Genomic DNA, 16,568 nt, shown 5'->3' on the forward strand with positions numbered 1-16,568 from the left:
CAATACACAATGGAGACTCATTATTAAGTAAAGTAATTTATCTACTATAGTCAGCATGAGTTAGTGTCATTGGTATGCTGGTAAACGTTTAAAACCTGACAATTTTTGAAAAATGAAGAATATATATACACATACACTTATTTTAAAATATTGCTAATATAAAGGATGTGTAGCGCACAGTTTACAAATAATAATAAAATGTAAAATCTTCTTTATATAAATTCTGTGAAGTCAGTTGATTTTCATACAATGTTTACCTTGATTTTTGCCAAATTTCTGACGATCCATAGTCAATCTATGGTTACAACAGATGGATGAGTATAATTCAAATTGAATGCTGTTTGATACTTTCATTTATCTTAACTAGTAAGACATATATTGGAACTTCACTTATTCTTCTGGAATGTGAGTAACTATTTTGCTAAGGATAGAATTTTTCTGAATACTGGAAGAATATATCATCAATGTTTTTTGCTACTTACAATGTAACAAGTGTAGGCACACTTTTAAGTTTAATCTATGCTATTAACATTTTCTTCATCACTGTTTTAAGACTACACAATTAAAAAAAAAAACAATAAATCAAGACGTGATTTGTAGCATTTGCCAATTCTTTTTTTTTTTTTAATTTAATTTTTTTTTTTTTTTTTTTTTTTGAGACGGAGTTTCACTCTGTCGCCCAGGCTGGAGTGCAGTGGCTAGATCTTGGTTCACTGCAAGCTCCGCCTCCTAAGTTCACGCCATTCTCCTGCCTCAGCCTCCTGAGTAGCTGGGACTACAGGCGCCCACCACCACGCCTGGCTAATTTTTTGTATTTTTAGTAGAGACAGGGTTTCACTGTGTTAGTCAGGATGGTCTCAATCTCCTGACCTCGTGATCTGCCCACCTTCGCTTCCCAAAGTGCTGGGATTACAGGTGTCAGCCACTGCCCCACCAATTCTTACATTATATTCTCACCATGTCCAATTTCAAGCTATCAGTGTGATGCTACTGAACATTGAGTTGGGAAGAGATGCCCAGTAGCAAACCATTATATAGCTGTGATACTATGAAATATGTATTTGGTCTTCATCCCAATTTCCTGAGATAGAGTTTCTAAAATCCTTGGAATCTCTGGAGAAATAAGAGTGCTTTTTTTTTCGTGCTAAAGAAATGACTGGTTGCTGGACGTCCCTAGATAGCTTCAAGATAGGGGCTGGTCATAAGAAAGAACATTAGCGGATTGGGATTTTCAGCACTACCCCTCAACTTCTGGGGAAGGGAGAGGGGCTCAAGGTTGAGTTGATCACCAATGGCCAATGATTTAACCAATCATGCCTGTATTCATCTGTTCTCATGTTGCTATAAAGAAATATCTGAGACTGGGTAATTTACAAAGAAAAGAGGTTTAGTTGGCTCATGGTTCTGCAAGCTGTCCAGGAAACATGACGGTGGCATCTGCTTGGGGAGGCCTCAGAAAACTTACAGTGATAGCAGAAGGTAAAGGGGAAGGTAAATGGCTGGAGCAAGAGGAACAGATGCGGGGAGGTACCACACACCCTTAAACAATGAGATCTCAGGGGAACTCACTCACTATACAGTACCAAGGGAGCATGGTGTTAAACCATTAGAACCACCCCCATGATCCAGTCACACCCCACCCCCACCAGGCCCCACCTCCAACACTGGGGATTACACTTTAACATGAGATTTGTGTGGGGATGCAGATGCAAACCATATCAATGCCCGTGCAGTGAAGTTTCCGTTAAAAACCCAAAAGGACAGAGATAGTGGGGGGGAAGGGGCTGGCTTCGTGATGGCTGAACACATGGGGAGATTCCTGAAGGGTAGCACACCTAGAGAGGGCACGGAAGGTCCAATCCCCATGCCCCAGAGCTTGCTCTGTGTGTCTCCTCCATCTAGCTGTTCACCTGTATCTTCTGCAATATCCTTTATGATAAACTGATAAACATAACTAAAGTGTTTCACTGAGTTCTGTAAGCTCCCAGCAAATTAATCAAACTTGAGGGGTAAATGGTGGGAACTGGCTCAGAATTATAGGTGACAACCTACTTCTTGCAACTAGCATCTGAAGTGGGGCCAATCTTGTGGGACTGAGCCCTCAACCTGTGAGATCTGATGCTGTCTCCAGGTACAGAGTATCAGAATTGAATCAGAGGACACTCAGCTAGTGTCCACTAGAGAATACCCTGAAAGACTGCTTGGCGGGGAAAAATCCCCACACATTTTGGTGGCCAAGGGTCACAGAAGTATTCTTTGCTGATTATTGTGTGAGAGTAGGAAAGAGCACTTTGGCTTGTTTTTTTCTATATTTAATAGTAGAATTTCCATCATTATAGATTCAGTGCACACAGAAGTACTTCAAAAGCACAGATGACTGTATAATGTAGTAAAATCATTAGGATATGATGAGGTTTTGGTATTTATTACATTTTCCTTTAATATAATTTAATTTTAAGTTACATAATCTAATTTGTAATAATGATTTCATGGTTTTATTTAACAATTGACATGCAAAATTTCTGAAAATTTAACAATCTTCTCTCACAAGGCAGTGTCAGCTGGCTCCAGCAAGCTGGAATGGGATATGGGTTAGATTGTATGTTGAAGAACCCTTAGATGTATTGCAGGAGAGGATGGGCCTATATTACTTGGTAGGTCCTGGATAACGGGTGGTTTCCAGGGCTCACTTGCTCGAAGATCAAGAGCAAGATAATCCTCACAGAGCTTCTTTGGGAATTTCATGCTCAGAAGTCACCTCTCTTAAACGGGAGGATTCTATTAGAACACGCCTTCTCTGATTCATTTCTAACCCCTAGATGATTTATTTGCTTATTTATAAAACATAGCTCTGGCAGTTTGTGCTCATTATCTGTTTGTGCTTTATAAATCACCTAAAAGTTCGTAGCTTAAAGTAACAATTACACACCTATACCACATAACAATGTTTCAGTCAAAGATGAACATTATGTATGCTAGTGGTCCCGTTAAGATTATGATACCATGGCCGGGCGCGGTGGCTCACGCCTGTAATCCCAGCACTTTGGGAGGCCGAGGCGGGCGGATCATGAGGTCAGGAGATCAAACCATCCTGGCTAACACAGCGAAACCCTGTCTCTACTAAAAATACAGAAAAATTAGCCAGGCATGGTGGCGGGCACTTGTAGTCCCAGCTACTCAAGAGGCTGAGGCACGAGAATGGCGTGAACCCGGGAAGCGGAGCTTGCAGTGAGCCGTGATTGCACCACTGCACTCCAGCCTGGGCGACAGAGAGAGACTCGGTCTCAAAAAAAAAAAAAAAAAAAAGATTATACCATAATTTGATTGTGCCTTTTGTACATTTAGATATGCTTAGATGCACAAATACTTACCATTGCATTACAATTGCCTACAGTATTCAGAACAGTAACATGCTATGCAGATTTTCAGCCTAAGAGCTATAGGTTATATAGGTTATATTGTATAGTCTAGGTGTGTCTTAGGCTGAACCATCTAGATTTGTTTAAGTACACTCTAGGATGTTCACACAATGATACATTTCCCAGGACATATCCCAGCCATTAAGGGACATGACCGCATTGATTTTCTCACAGTTTCTGAGGGCAGGTGTCTAGAGTGGCTTATCTGGAAGGCTCTGCCTCAGTCTCTCATGAGGTTGCAGTCAAGATGTCAGTCAAAACTACAGTGTCTGAGGGCTTGACTGGTCTGCCGGGTCCTGCTCCTATGAGGACTCACCACATGGCTGTTTTCCTTGCTACGCGGACCTCTCCATAGGGCTGCTCAATCGTCCTCACAACATGGCAGATGCCTCTTCCAGAGCAAATGGTCACAGAAGAGAGCAAGTCAGAAGTCATGATGTCTTTTAAGACCTGGTCTCAGAAGTCGCACATCACTTCTCCTCTATTCTCTTCACTAGGAGTGAGTCACGAAGTGCAGCCTCTCAGGCTCCACCTGCTGAAGGTAGTGTCAAGGAATCTGTGGACATATTTTGAACCACCACACATACCATAATTTTAGGTAAACTTTAGCTCATTTTGTTATTTTGATTCATGCTTTCAAATTTTAGGGTTTTTATTTTACTTTGTAATAGTTCCTTATATTATCTATATTTTATTCCTTTAGACACTATTACCTTTTACTCATTCTAAAGTCGTTTTTGTGACTTCTATTACTAATATGCCTAATTAATGTTGTTTGAAATTTTGATTTTATGTGATTGAATTTGGGCTTTTCATTGATAGTATAATTTGCTTTTTCTATATTAACAATGATAATCTTTAATAGTTGGATTTATTTCCAAGTCCTTCAAGCTTGCCTTTCTTGTCTATTCGTCTGCCTTCTCACCCAATTTGACCAAATAGGTTCTTTTGATAATCATCAGATTCTTTTGGTAATTATAGGCAAGCTCCGACATTTAGAGGCAGGTGGGAGCTCTGTATCTCCTACCCCAAAACTACACTAAAAAGTGATGTGCTACAGCACAAGCCAGTCGCAGACTGAATTTGGTCACCTGTTAGCAAGCAAGCACTAAACGGCTGACTGTCCCATCCATGGACTCTGTGAAGACCCTACCACTGCCTTTTTGGCACCGTAGCACATACCTTGTAGGAAGAACTAATTCCAGCACAAACATAACAAATATCCTGGCCGGGCATGGTGGCTCACGCCTGTAATCCCAGGACTTTGGAAGGCCGAGGCTGGTAGATCATGAGGTCAGGAGTTTGAGGCCAGCCTGGCCAACATGGTGAAACCCCATCTCTACTAAAAATACAAAAATTAGCTGGGCGTGGTGGTGGGTGCCTGTAATCCCAGCTGCTCAGGAGGCTGAGGCAGGAGAATCGCTTGAAACTGGAAGGTGGTTGCAGTGAGCCAAAATTGCACCATTGCACACCAACCTGGGTGACAAGAGTGAACTCCGTCTCAAGAGAAAAAAAAAAAAAAAAGCAAATATTTTGATGACAGGAGCGGCTTACCTTGTGATGGGATCAGGTGAGGGATGTTCTCTGGGCACAGGGCAGAATGTGGTTCTAGACTGAGGATATCTCTTCAAAGGGATTGTTTTCTTGGCTCACCAGTTTCTTCAGCCCCATTCATTCCAAGTTGGAGATGCCTGTACAATACTCTGGTTGATGAAAAGTTATTTCCAAATCCCATAGATCAACTAGCAGCCTCCTCTGATACAGATTTAGATTGAGTTTTTTGAAGGAAAGCCACATTCTGAACTGAACACTCCTGTAGGAGCTAAATAACTTCTCCTACGATTTGTGTGTGGGGATTTTAACTCAAGGAAATTCAGTGTTATTTACCCAATCCTAGGTTAATGGTTAAACTCAAGCACACCATCCATATGAAGGCATTTTAAAGCTAACTCCTGATAGATGGTGTGCTTGAGTGTAATCACTAACCTCGGGCTGTACCCTCTAAGTGAGAATACTGTCTCGGTCAGCACTGACTAGGTTCTGCTGTGAGAAACTCCAGAACCACAGGCAACTAAAATGTTGACGGTGTTTCCTTGCTGGCTCGTGGCTGGCACCTCTGATATTGCTGGGCCCAAGGGAAATTAAGGGCTCTGAGGAGTTCACTAAAAATTAAATGTACTGGCTGGAAATAACACATGTTACTTTGGCTCACAATTCATTGACCAGATGAGCCTCCTGCCCCCATGCCACATCTGGCCAGAAAGAGCAATCCTGTGAGTGGCTGGAGGGGGAAGAACTGGGGATACTTGGCCAGCAGTACACTGCCTTCTGCTAACACCCTCCTGCCATCTTGTCATGGGAGTTAGAAACAATTCATGAAAAGTCATCAGTGAATATCAATTACAATTATAGGGCTGGTTCTTTTAAACAGCCCACACTTAAGCCAATCTCTGGATTCCTAGAAACTCTCTTCCCTCTGTCATGCATCCTGAGTGATGCCCACAGGGTGAGGCGCACTTGGCTAATCCTACACTCATTCGCTTCCTTTCTCACAGTCGAGCTGAATGCTTACAGAGGCAGTTGTGTGTTTGCCCAAGCTTGTTTATGCCAGTAATACTTACTTTTACAATGACATAATTTAGTTAAATAGTACATAATATTATAAAATATGAGGACAGAAAGAAAGAACGAATCTCTTTTAAAATTGCTACTGAAATAGGAACTGAATAGGCCATATCATAGCTACTCAGATTTTAATGTGCACACAGACCACCCAGAGAGCTTGGTAAGGGGCAGATTCTGATTCAGTAGGGGAGGATAGGGCCTGAGACTTCACATTTCTAATTAGCTCCCAGGCAATAGGGACACTGCTGGTCCACAGATGACGCAGGAAATAGCAAAATATGAGACTGTTACAAAAGCTTATTGGAAAATCATTAAAATACAAAAAGAGATTGCCTGCAGGTCGCTTTGCTAGTACTTTAAGTTATCCAAGAGCTCACACCACTTTGGAAAACCTAGACCTGGATATCATGAAGCTGCTGCTTCTTGTAAAGATAATGTGAATACCATTTAGTAAAACACATTTTAAAAAAGAAGAGAGAGAGAACTTGACCTTATTATGAAAAATAAATACATGGGGTTAAAAGTTTCTGGAGGCATTTTATTGTTTTTAAGTGATCCATTACTTAAGAAAACTTTTTGCACTGGAGAAGAGAGTTTCTGTCATATTGTATTAAATGCACAATTACCAATGGAAGTTGATAACAAGACTTTTGGCAATTAACCAAACTTTAAGCAGATACGTCTCATAAAATGTCAGTCAAACTCACCTCACTGCCCAGCTCCAAAAGTGCCTGGTACATAGAATACACAAGCAGACCTGCAACATATTTTGAATCTCGGGGCTTTTGGTGTATTGTTTTGTTTTCTAAGAAGGGGAAGGTTAGTAACATTCAATATTTCAGGAGCCAATATTGGGAGAGAGAAAAACTTGCTAGGTATATTCAAAGCAAATAAATGCTCTTTACGTGTGATATTTCTTTCACACACCCATGGTCACAGCTGTGGAAATTTTTGTTGTTGTTGTTTGTTTTGTTTGTTTGTTTGTTGAGACAAAGTCACACTCTGTCACCCAGGTTGGAGTGCAGTGGTGCGATCTCAGCCCACTGCAACCTCCACCTCCTAGGTTCAAGCGATTCTCCTGCCTCAGCCTCCTGAGTAGCTAGGGGATTACAGGCGTGCAGCACCATGCCTGGCTAATTTTTGTGTTTTTAGTAGAGACGGGGTTTCACCATATTTGTCAGGCTGGTCTTGAACTCCTGACCTCATGATCCACCCGCCTCGGCCTCCCAAAGTGCTGGGGTTACAGGCGTGAGCCACCGCGCCTGGCCGGAAATGTGTTTTATAGTCACAGTGGGGGTGGGGAGGGATAATGTAATTCTTCATTGTACGACTAAATCCTGATAAGCTTGAGGGATTTTCAAAGGAAAAATGACAATGAAATACATTGATATAGGGGAGCCATGGATTGAGAACTATTTCTCATATTCAGTCGATCAGTGATACATTTGTGGAATAATTTCAGTCCTCATCTTTCTACGCTGTCTCCAAGGGCCAGAGAGCTTGCTGCTAAAGGAAAGATTGAGAAATGCTCCAACCATCCCAAATGGGGCAGTCTTAAGGTTTCCAAACAGACCCATCTGCACACAGATCCACTTCCCAGAATGCTCTCCCTCCATGTTCCAAACTCATCTCCTCCCTTATTCAAGGCCTCTAAGTTTATAAGGGATTGTTCTGTGTAAACTATTCCTTCCTGATTTAGACCCAGTCTTGTTTCTGACTGCTAATAGGTCACTGCGTGACTTCATGTCAAATTCCAAACTGGAGTCTGTCTCAAGTATTAATACCATTCTGTGAAAGACAAGAATATTCTCCCTCTTCCACAGCTGTGTAGTGAAGGACCGTGGGCAAGTACCCACCAAGCAAGGTATCCCAGAAATCACAAAACAAAAAGGCTCATAGACCAAATTAAGATGCTTGAATCCCACAGTTTACTAAATGAATATAAAACACAAACAATCGAAAACTATGGGGTAGATTAACACACTTGGGATGGATATATATATATGCAGGAGGAAGGTCCACGCTACCTAAATCGTGGGCTAGTAGGATTTAGGCTAGTAGGATTCATGTGTCCTGTCTGTCTGCCACAGGAGCCTTGTCCAATGATGGTGTCATTAAGATGCCAGAGTTGAGTTTGAGCAAGAGTACTCCCAGACTAGAAGGTAAGTGAGGCCACTGACATACCTTAGCTCTATTACAGCGATGTAGCCAGCCTATAGCTGTAGCTTGCCAGTTAGCTGCGAAACTGCCATGCTTTCTAATTGCACCTCTTGGACAAAACACATGCAGAGCCAGAATGGGGACATACTAGGTGTCACCAGTGGATCATCAATGTCAGGCGTGACCCAGCTGTCACCCACAGGTGTGTGCTCATAACTCGGTCTACCCATTCTTTTCTAGATCTAAGTAACACATTTTTGCTGTCATATATTCCATTTTCTACGTTTAGCATTTCAGGTTTCTAATTTACTGTCAGCATTTAGCATATATGATTAATTCTGCCCAGGCCTCACAGGCCATTTGCTTACTCACTGTCGGGACTTAACACAGACTACGAGATTCTCCTGTGGCATACAAACCACTTGCTAACTCGCTATCTATGCTTTTACATTGCTTATGTATTTCATCCACTTAATTTGCTTTTCTTGTCTTCTTCAGCAGAATCAAATAATCTCAAATAATACAGCAAACTCATATTATGCAGTAGAATAGGAGGACTGATGGAAAACACAAAGTACAAAATACATTTTTGATGGCTTAGCCAATAATTAGTGCTCCTTTAAAAAGTGGCACATGATTCATTTAGAATAAATAAGACCTAGTATTAATAGATCAGTAGGGTGACTATCACTAACATTAATTGGGTGTACATTTCAAAATAGCTAGTAGAGAATAACTTGAATGTTCCTGGCATAAAGAAAAGATAAATATTTAAGTTGATGGATATTCCAGTTACCCTGATTTGATTATATGAATGTATCAAATTATTATTACTTTCACACGAACCTAATATGACATGTACATTGAATATACATATATCTAATATGTATCAATAAAAATGACTAAATAAGTAAAGATAGACATCATAAAAAGAAAAAAATGGTACATTATTGAAGATTCTTTTAATAAATTCAACTAAATCTCCTAATTATAGTAATAACTTATGCATGCTTATTTTAGGACATTGGAAAATATAGAAAAGTATAAAGAAAAAAAACATTGTCCTTAATGCTACCAGCTGGTAACAATCAATGTCAACATTTTGGTATACTTTATTTTTTAGATCTTATTTTAATAGGTATCTTTCCCCATCTGTTTAGGTTGTACATACATTTCTATATCCTTGCTGTCACAGGGCAAACCCCAAAATTGGGATTCAGCCTGGAAGACCACCTGGGCTCTTGGCTTTACACAGGAAGGAATTCAAGAGCCGGCTGACAGGGTCAAGTGAAAGCAAGTTTATTAAGAAAGTAAAGTAATAAAAGGGTGGCTACTCCATAGGCAGAGCAGCCCCAACGGCTGCCGGCTGGCTGTTTTTATGGCTGTTTCTTGATTATATGCTAAATAATGGGTGCATTATTCATGAGTTTTCCAGGAAAGGGGAGGGGAATTCCTGCAACCGATGGTCTCCCTCCCTTTCACGCCATATAAGGTAACTTCTGGACATTGCTATGGCATTTGTAAACTGTCATGGCACTGGTGAGAGTGTCTTTTAGCATGCTAATGCATTATAATTAGCGAATAATGAGCAGTGAGGACTACTACAGTTTCATTTTTAGCCATCTTGTCTTCGGCAGGTTTTGGCTGGCTCCTTGACTGCATCCTGTTTCATCAGCAGGATCTTCGTGACCTGTATCTTGAGAAACCAGTCTTGCCGAACTCCTATCTTATGCCCTTTTTCCAAAATTTTATATGTATTGTATCTTCCTATCTTCACGTGTTTTCTTTTGTCTTTTTTTTTGAGATGGAGTCTTGCTCTGTTACCCAGGCTGGAGTGCAATGGCGCAATCTTGGCTTACTGCACCCTCTGCCTCCCGGTTTCAAGCAATTCTCCTGCCTCAGCCTCCTAAGTAGCTGGGATTATAGGCGCCCGCCACTACACCCAGCTAATTTTTGTAATTTTAGTAGAGAGTTTCACCATCGCCAGGCTGGTCTTGAACTCCTGACCTCAAGTGATCCACCCGCCTCAGCCTCCCAAATTGCCGGAATTACAAGCATGAGCCACTGCACCTGACCACTTCACATATTTTCTATCTAGTGGGAGACTGCCTTTCCCTGGCACTGGCTGCAACCAATTATTATTTTAGAGAGACAGTTGACAGCTGCCTGACCTTTGCCTGAAGGTTACATACAGGTTGACATTCCTGGGTGGCCTCTACTGCTCTGTTCCTGTCTGCCTAACTGTGTACTCTAACAGAAAGACCTAGTAAGGGAAGGAGATTCTCTGCAGACTGTGAATGCCCCCGACAAGAGACGGCTTTGCAGGGCCATTTCAAAATATGTCAAAAAATGTATTTTGGAGTTAAGTACTTTGATTCCCTTCAGCACTGGCTATGTGTTATGTGATGCTATGCAAACATGTTTGGAATTTGGTAACTTATTGTTACAAAGAGTCTGTTCTGTCAGTCTTGGGATCTCTATTTTAATGTTAATGCTGGTCAGTTGTGCCTGAACTCCAAAGGGAGGAGGGTATCATGGGGCATGTCCCGTATGGCCTGAACTGTTTTTTCAGGTTTCTTTGGGTCCTCTTGGCCAAGAGGAGGATCTGTTCAGTCAGTTGAGGGACTTGGAATTCTATTTTTTGGTTTATAAGACCATGGTAATTTCTGTATTTAGTCAGCATTTAATCACTAAATCTTAATCTTAGTAGGCATTTTTTTTAAATGCTGAACTAAAGTGAGATTTTCTCTTCCCTAAAAATCTGGGATTCTCATTCATTCTCTGATCAGTTCAGATGCAGTGCATGAAAAACTATAAAGCTAGTATTACAGCTATTTGAGAATTTGTCTAGCAGGTTTTCCGGTCTTTACTGGAAAGCCACCCTAACCTTAAAAAAGAAAGAAAAACCATAAACCTGTGTGTGTGCTCCCTGGACCCTTCTTTTCTGCAAAACTTTGCTCAAATCAGAGACAAGGACCTTCTTTTCTTGGCTAGTCCCTGCCTGTCCTTTCTCTGAAATCCTTTAAGATGGCCAAGCTCTGTAGTTTCAACCAGGCAAATGCTTCAACAGAAGGGGAAGGGGATGCTCTTCACCCTTTCTCACTCTGTCACCCAGGCTGAAGTGCAATGGCATGATCTCGGGTCACAGCACCCTCCGCCTCCCGGGTTCAAGCAATTCTCCTGCCTCAGCCTCCCAAGTAGCTGGGATTACAGGCACCTGCCACCAGCCTGGCTAGTTTTTGTATTTTTAGTAGAGACAGGGTTTCACCACGTTGGTCAGTCTGGTCTCGAACTCCTGACCTCTGGAATCCACCCTTCTTGGCCTCCCAAAGTGCTGGGATTACAGGCATGAGCCACTGCGCCCGGCCACTCTTCACCTTTTATTACCTTCCTTGAGCCAAAATAACTGTGCTGTGGCAACCAGCATTCGGCACCCTGCTACCTCATCTGAGGCAGGCCCAATGCAGGTTTCTCTGAAGGACTATTTTTTAATGAGGGAGATTTTTTTTCCCAAGACTTTGGCAATCATTGTGTTCCCCTTACTTACTGCCACAAGTGTGATTTACTTTTTACATAGCAGGATTCCCAGATCCTAAGAATGACTTAATAGCAATAGATAACTGTCACATATTGCTAATTCTATTTATTTCCCAAGAAAAAGAAAGAAGTGTTAATGGTATGGTGTTCGTTACTGGGGCTTCAGTCTTAAAAGGGGAATATAAACTTCACAGGGCTGTGCACTGCACTGTATGTGAGGTCACACAGTCTGGGAAGCCCTGTGTCACCTTGTCAGGCTTCCTAAAGGAGCTCTCAACTTCCATCCACACACAAAGGCGTCCCCTGGGGGCCAGGCCCTGGGCAAGGCTAGCTGCCTCAGGAAGTTGCCCACACAGCCACAGGGCAGCAGATCTGCCTGGTAACTTGAACAACCACTAGCCCTCCCCGCTTGGTAGCCATACTTCTTATGTTACTGCCCCAGAAAGCAGAGCCCACGGGCATCATCACTTCCATCTTAGGCTGGCACCATTGATACTGGTGGGCTGGGGTCATCCCCAGATACCGGTAGGACCTGGACTCAAGCCTATGTCCAGACTTTTTACACCAATTGTGAGAAGGAACTTGAGGATGAATCCAAACATCGTGAAAGTTGGGAGATTTATTTGCAAAACAAAAAGTACATACTCAAAAAAAGGAAGTGCAGGCATACTAAAGAGTGAGTTTGCTCCGTGGATTTGAGCTGCTACCTTTATGGGTTTCTTTAACCAAGGGGTGGAATATTCATGAAAATTCCTGGAAGAAGGTAGAAATTTCTCGGAACTGTGGTGCCACCCGTTTTTACACCAAATATAGGTATTCCCAGAACTGTCACGAGGTGGTGGGTGTGTGATTGAGGATGTTAATGAGCATATAATGAGGTTCTAGGAGAAACCCAGGCCAAATCCGGCACCACGTTGGGTCCAGTCGGTCTTAGCCAACTTGGTCCACACCCTGGTTTTTCAGGATTTTATAAGCTCACAGCTTCTGCAGCTATTTCGAGTGTCCTTTTGCTAGTCATGTGAAACTGCCGCCTGGAATTTTCCACATCTCCTGCAACCACTTTGTATTATTCTTATCTTACCATCAGTGTGCTATAGCGGGTGAAATCCCTCCTATCGGCAAATGATTGACTGTTCTCCTTCCTCTCCAATACTGTTAGGAGATATGTGTTTGTTTCCTAATTTTGACACATTATGAGATTTTGATATTTTGGTATTCTAAAGAGTTTAGTATTTTGCAGGTATTTTAATTTTAAAAAGTAGGCACTGCCTCTATCTTTACCTGATTTTATCTGAACCCAAATAGGTCTTATTGTTTCTAAGACAACTATTTTAATCAGTGTCTAGGGTTTGTTGCATTCGATTGTTCAGTTTTGCATAAGTGAACCCTGCTTTGATGACAAACAGCCAACACCTCTATGATGATCTCATTCAGCATTCGAGTCCAGGGTAGTTTGCCACAGGTCTCGGCTCTCAGAGGGTAACTGCATATGCATGAATCTCCTGCCTCATTGATTTAACGCCCTCAGAAGAAGTGCAGTGGGCCGCTCTCTCTGCACACTTCTGCCCTGAGTGGGAGATGGGCCGGGCTCCGGGGAGAGGCGCTAGGAGTGTGTTTTGATAGTTTCTTCCACAGTATGCACGGCTACGAAGTCAGCTCAGCAAGTTTTTAATTAAGTTTGAAGTTACATTACATACTTTATTTATTAAATTTAAATCTATGGTAGTTTTAAAACTCATATGAAGGAGAATTTGTAATATTTTACATTCATGTACATCAGAAAGTGAGAAAAAAAATTGAACTATGTTTTAAATTGAGTTTTATTTTCCCCCTGCCCTTGAGTCATTTTTAAGTATATACATGGTAGTGTGTGCATCATATTCATTTCATAAAAGCACCGATGGTTGTAGGAGATCGGTGAGCTAAAGGACAGGCACATATCTCTCAAACTCATTCATATTGTCCAATAAATTAAATTCTTAAAGAAAGGAAAAAACGCCTATTAACTGGAACACAAAAGCCCCCATCCCTGGTCCCAGGGCACCTTTCTCTAGTGTGATGTAATCCAAAGGAGAACTTATGGAGGAAAAAAAAAATAGTTCTTGTTTTGTGTACACTCAAGAAAATTAGGAAAGATGAGAACAAAAAGAAAAAGGAAAATCTCTTCTTTTGGGGGCATGGGTGGGGGTCACAGTCTTACCATGGTAGGAACTCACTCATTCAGTGGAAGAGGGAGCGGAATCCCCCCACCCACCCCCACACACTCACACAGAGAAACAACGTTTCCAGATGATGACTTTATGTAAATCAGAGAAAGGCTCCGTTGCCCTAGAACGCCTTCCTGCCACCTGTGGAGAGGCATTGATTAGCCCCCTGCAAAGCGATGCATCCTGGGTGGACAGATGCCCAGGACCGTGCACAGTGGCGCAAGGAGAGGGTGGGACCTGCCTTTTGGCACAGAGCAATCGCTGCCTCTGCTAAATAAACTTCTATAGCTCCCCCAGCCCTGAACGATTTCTCCATTTTCTGAGCCCCTAAATCTGTATCAGGCACTGCTGCATGAAGAACAGGTGTGGCACATGGTAAGACAAGGATCAGCAGGACTCTGCCCACTGGGAGAGGAGTGGTAAGGTGAAGGGGATGTCAGTATGCTGGGCAGGTGGGGGCCTCTGACGAAGGGAGACCGCTTCCAGGACTGGCAACATAACCGTGGCCCCAGTGACAAAGGAAAATGCGGGACAGGTTGTGCAAAAATTATTAAGGATTTCAAGATGGCGACAGCAGAGCATTAAACCCAGCACAGGGTTCTCAGTGGAGGCGCCGGTTCACAGGCCCCTGGAGGTGGCACTGGGTCCCTGATTCTGTCAGCTGTGGCTGCCCCGTTCAGTCTGAGCAATGACAACCCATGTCTTTCCTGCCATTGCCCCTAAGTCATCTCGACCCTCAACGCACACACTCCAACACCCTACACACACACACACACACACCATAGTCACACACCCCACACTCTCTCACACACACAACCACACAGATTCACACATTCACCCTACACATACCCACCATAGTCACATACCCCACACTCTCTCTCACACACACACACCCCCCACATTCACACACACCACACACATCCGCACACTCACCCTATACACACCCACCATAGTCGCACATCCCTCAGTCTCTCACACACCCACTCACACACTCACACTCACACACACCCCTGTTACACACCACACACATTTGCATACTCCCCCTATACACACCCACCATAGTCACACATCCCACAGTCTCTCACACACCCACTCACACACCCCACACACTTACCACACATATTCGCACCCTCACCCTATACTCTGTCACACACACACACACCCTACATACACCTATCATAGTCATACACTCCACACTCACACACAAGCACATCCTACACACACCAGTCACACACTTGTACTTCTCTTACATACACTCATACTCACATTCACACACTCACCCACCCTAACACACCCACCGTAGTCACACACCCCACACTCTCTCCTACACTCACCATAGTCACACACCACACCACTCACCCCACACTCACACTCCACACTCTATTTCACATGCACCCTTCAGTTACACTCACATACCACACACACCATACACACCCCACAGTCATACACACTCATTCACACACCATAGTTACACACCCCACACTCTATCTCACACACACCCCCCACACTCACACACACCACACACACCATATTTACACACCCCACACTCTCACACACAATACAGATTTGCACACTCTCACACATACTATAGATTTGCACACTCTCTCACACACTCCACACTTACGTGCACACACACATCCTCGCACACCCGCAGTCCTCCTGAGACCCCTTTGGGCTGGCCATGTTCTTCTCCCCGGAGAACTGGTGAAGTAGGAAGCACCCTCTCCAGCGTTCTCATCATCAAGAGCTGGCTGTCTATTGTTCCTCTGAAGGCTCTCACAGCCTGCTTCCTACCTTGTATTTGTTCAATAATGCTAAGCTAAACCATTTCCCTTCCCAGTTCCAAAGCCTGGAATGACCTCAAATCCAATATAAGAGAGTCAAAATATCCTGCCTCCACACGGAGAACCCTCCAGACCCTCATTGCCCACTGTCTCTCTCCACGGTTTTCTCCAGGCAAGCTGAGAGCTCCCGCTCAGGGAGCAGCCTCTGTGCTTCCCTTTTGCACGCCTGGTCTCTTATGGTTACAGTTTGCCTGCCTGTCTTTAGCTCTCCCTTCAACTCACGAGTTTTGCACTTTTAATGTTGACATTTAAAAAATGTGTTTCATAAGTCTAATCAGTATCAAAGTATATTATCTGTATTTACTTAAATATCGACATTTTACAATAAAGTTATCTGTGTAACTGAATCTGAATATAAATAGACTTTGAGAGTTTCCATGATCAGTTTATAAAAGACATGTAAAGCTTTTCATTAACAGTTGAATATTTACATTATTCTTTTCCCCCTGGAACTTACATTTCTATTTCACCAACCCCACTGCATTTTATCCTAATACAGTATATCCCTCTGACAGGAAGTCTTCCTCATCACTATGTCATATGTCCTGTCAACAAAAATAAGTACATAGGGAGAATTAGATTTTTTTAATTCTTTGTAAACATAGAGTTTTTATATATGAGAAATATCTAGATTAATATATTTTACAGTTGTGATTCGTACACAGTTGATTGCACGTTATACATTTTTAGTAGAAAAAATATAGAATTTTATCCGAAATGTATCTCTTACTGAGTAGGAAGGGGCTTTTATTTCTCTGGTGTTCCAGTACCCACGA

The 16,568-nt window shown here is 42.6% G+C and overlaps 2 protein-coding genes and 1 non-coding gene across 9 annotated transcripts in view; 2 read left to right on the plus strand and 1 right to left on the minus strand.

Annotated features, from left to right (window-relative positions):
- Positions 1 to 16,568, minus strand: part of PSMA2 (proteasome 20S subunit alpha 2) — a 617,132-nt gene that overhangs the window by 274,339 nt on the left and 326,225 nt on the right. The gene's annotated exons all lie outside the window — the stretch shown is intronic.
- Positions 1 to 16,568, plus strand: part of HECW1 (HECT, C2 and WW domain containing E3 ubiquitin protein ligase 1) — a 456,269-nt gene that overhangs the window by 69,823 nt on the left and 369,878 nt on the right. The gene's annotated exons all lie outside the window — the stretch shown is intronic.
- On the plus strand, positions 11,025 to 11,086 carry LOC126951802 (U7 small nuclear RNA). Its single transcript, XR_007724657.1, has one exon. It is a non-coding gene; the product is annotated as a U7 small nuclear RNA (small nuclear RNA).

The sequence above is a fragment of the Macaca thibetana genome, chromosome 3, assembly GCF_024542745.1.
Source record: "Macaca thibetana thibetana isolate TM-01 chromosome 3, ASM2454274v1, whole genome shotgun sequence".
Lineage (NCBI taxonomy): Eukaryota > Metazoa > Chordata > Mammalia > Primates > Cercopithecidae > Macaca > Macaca thibetana.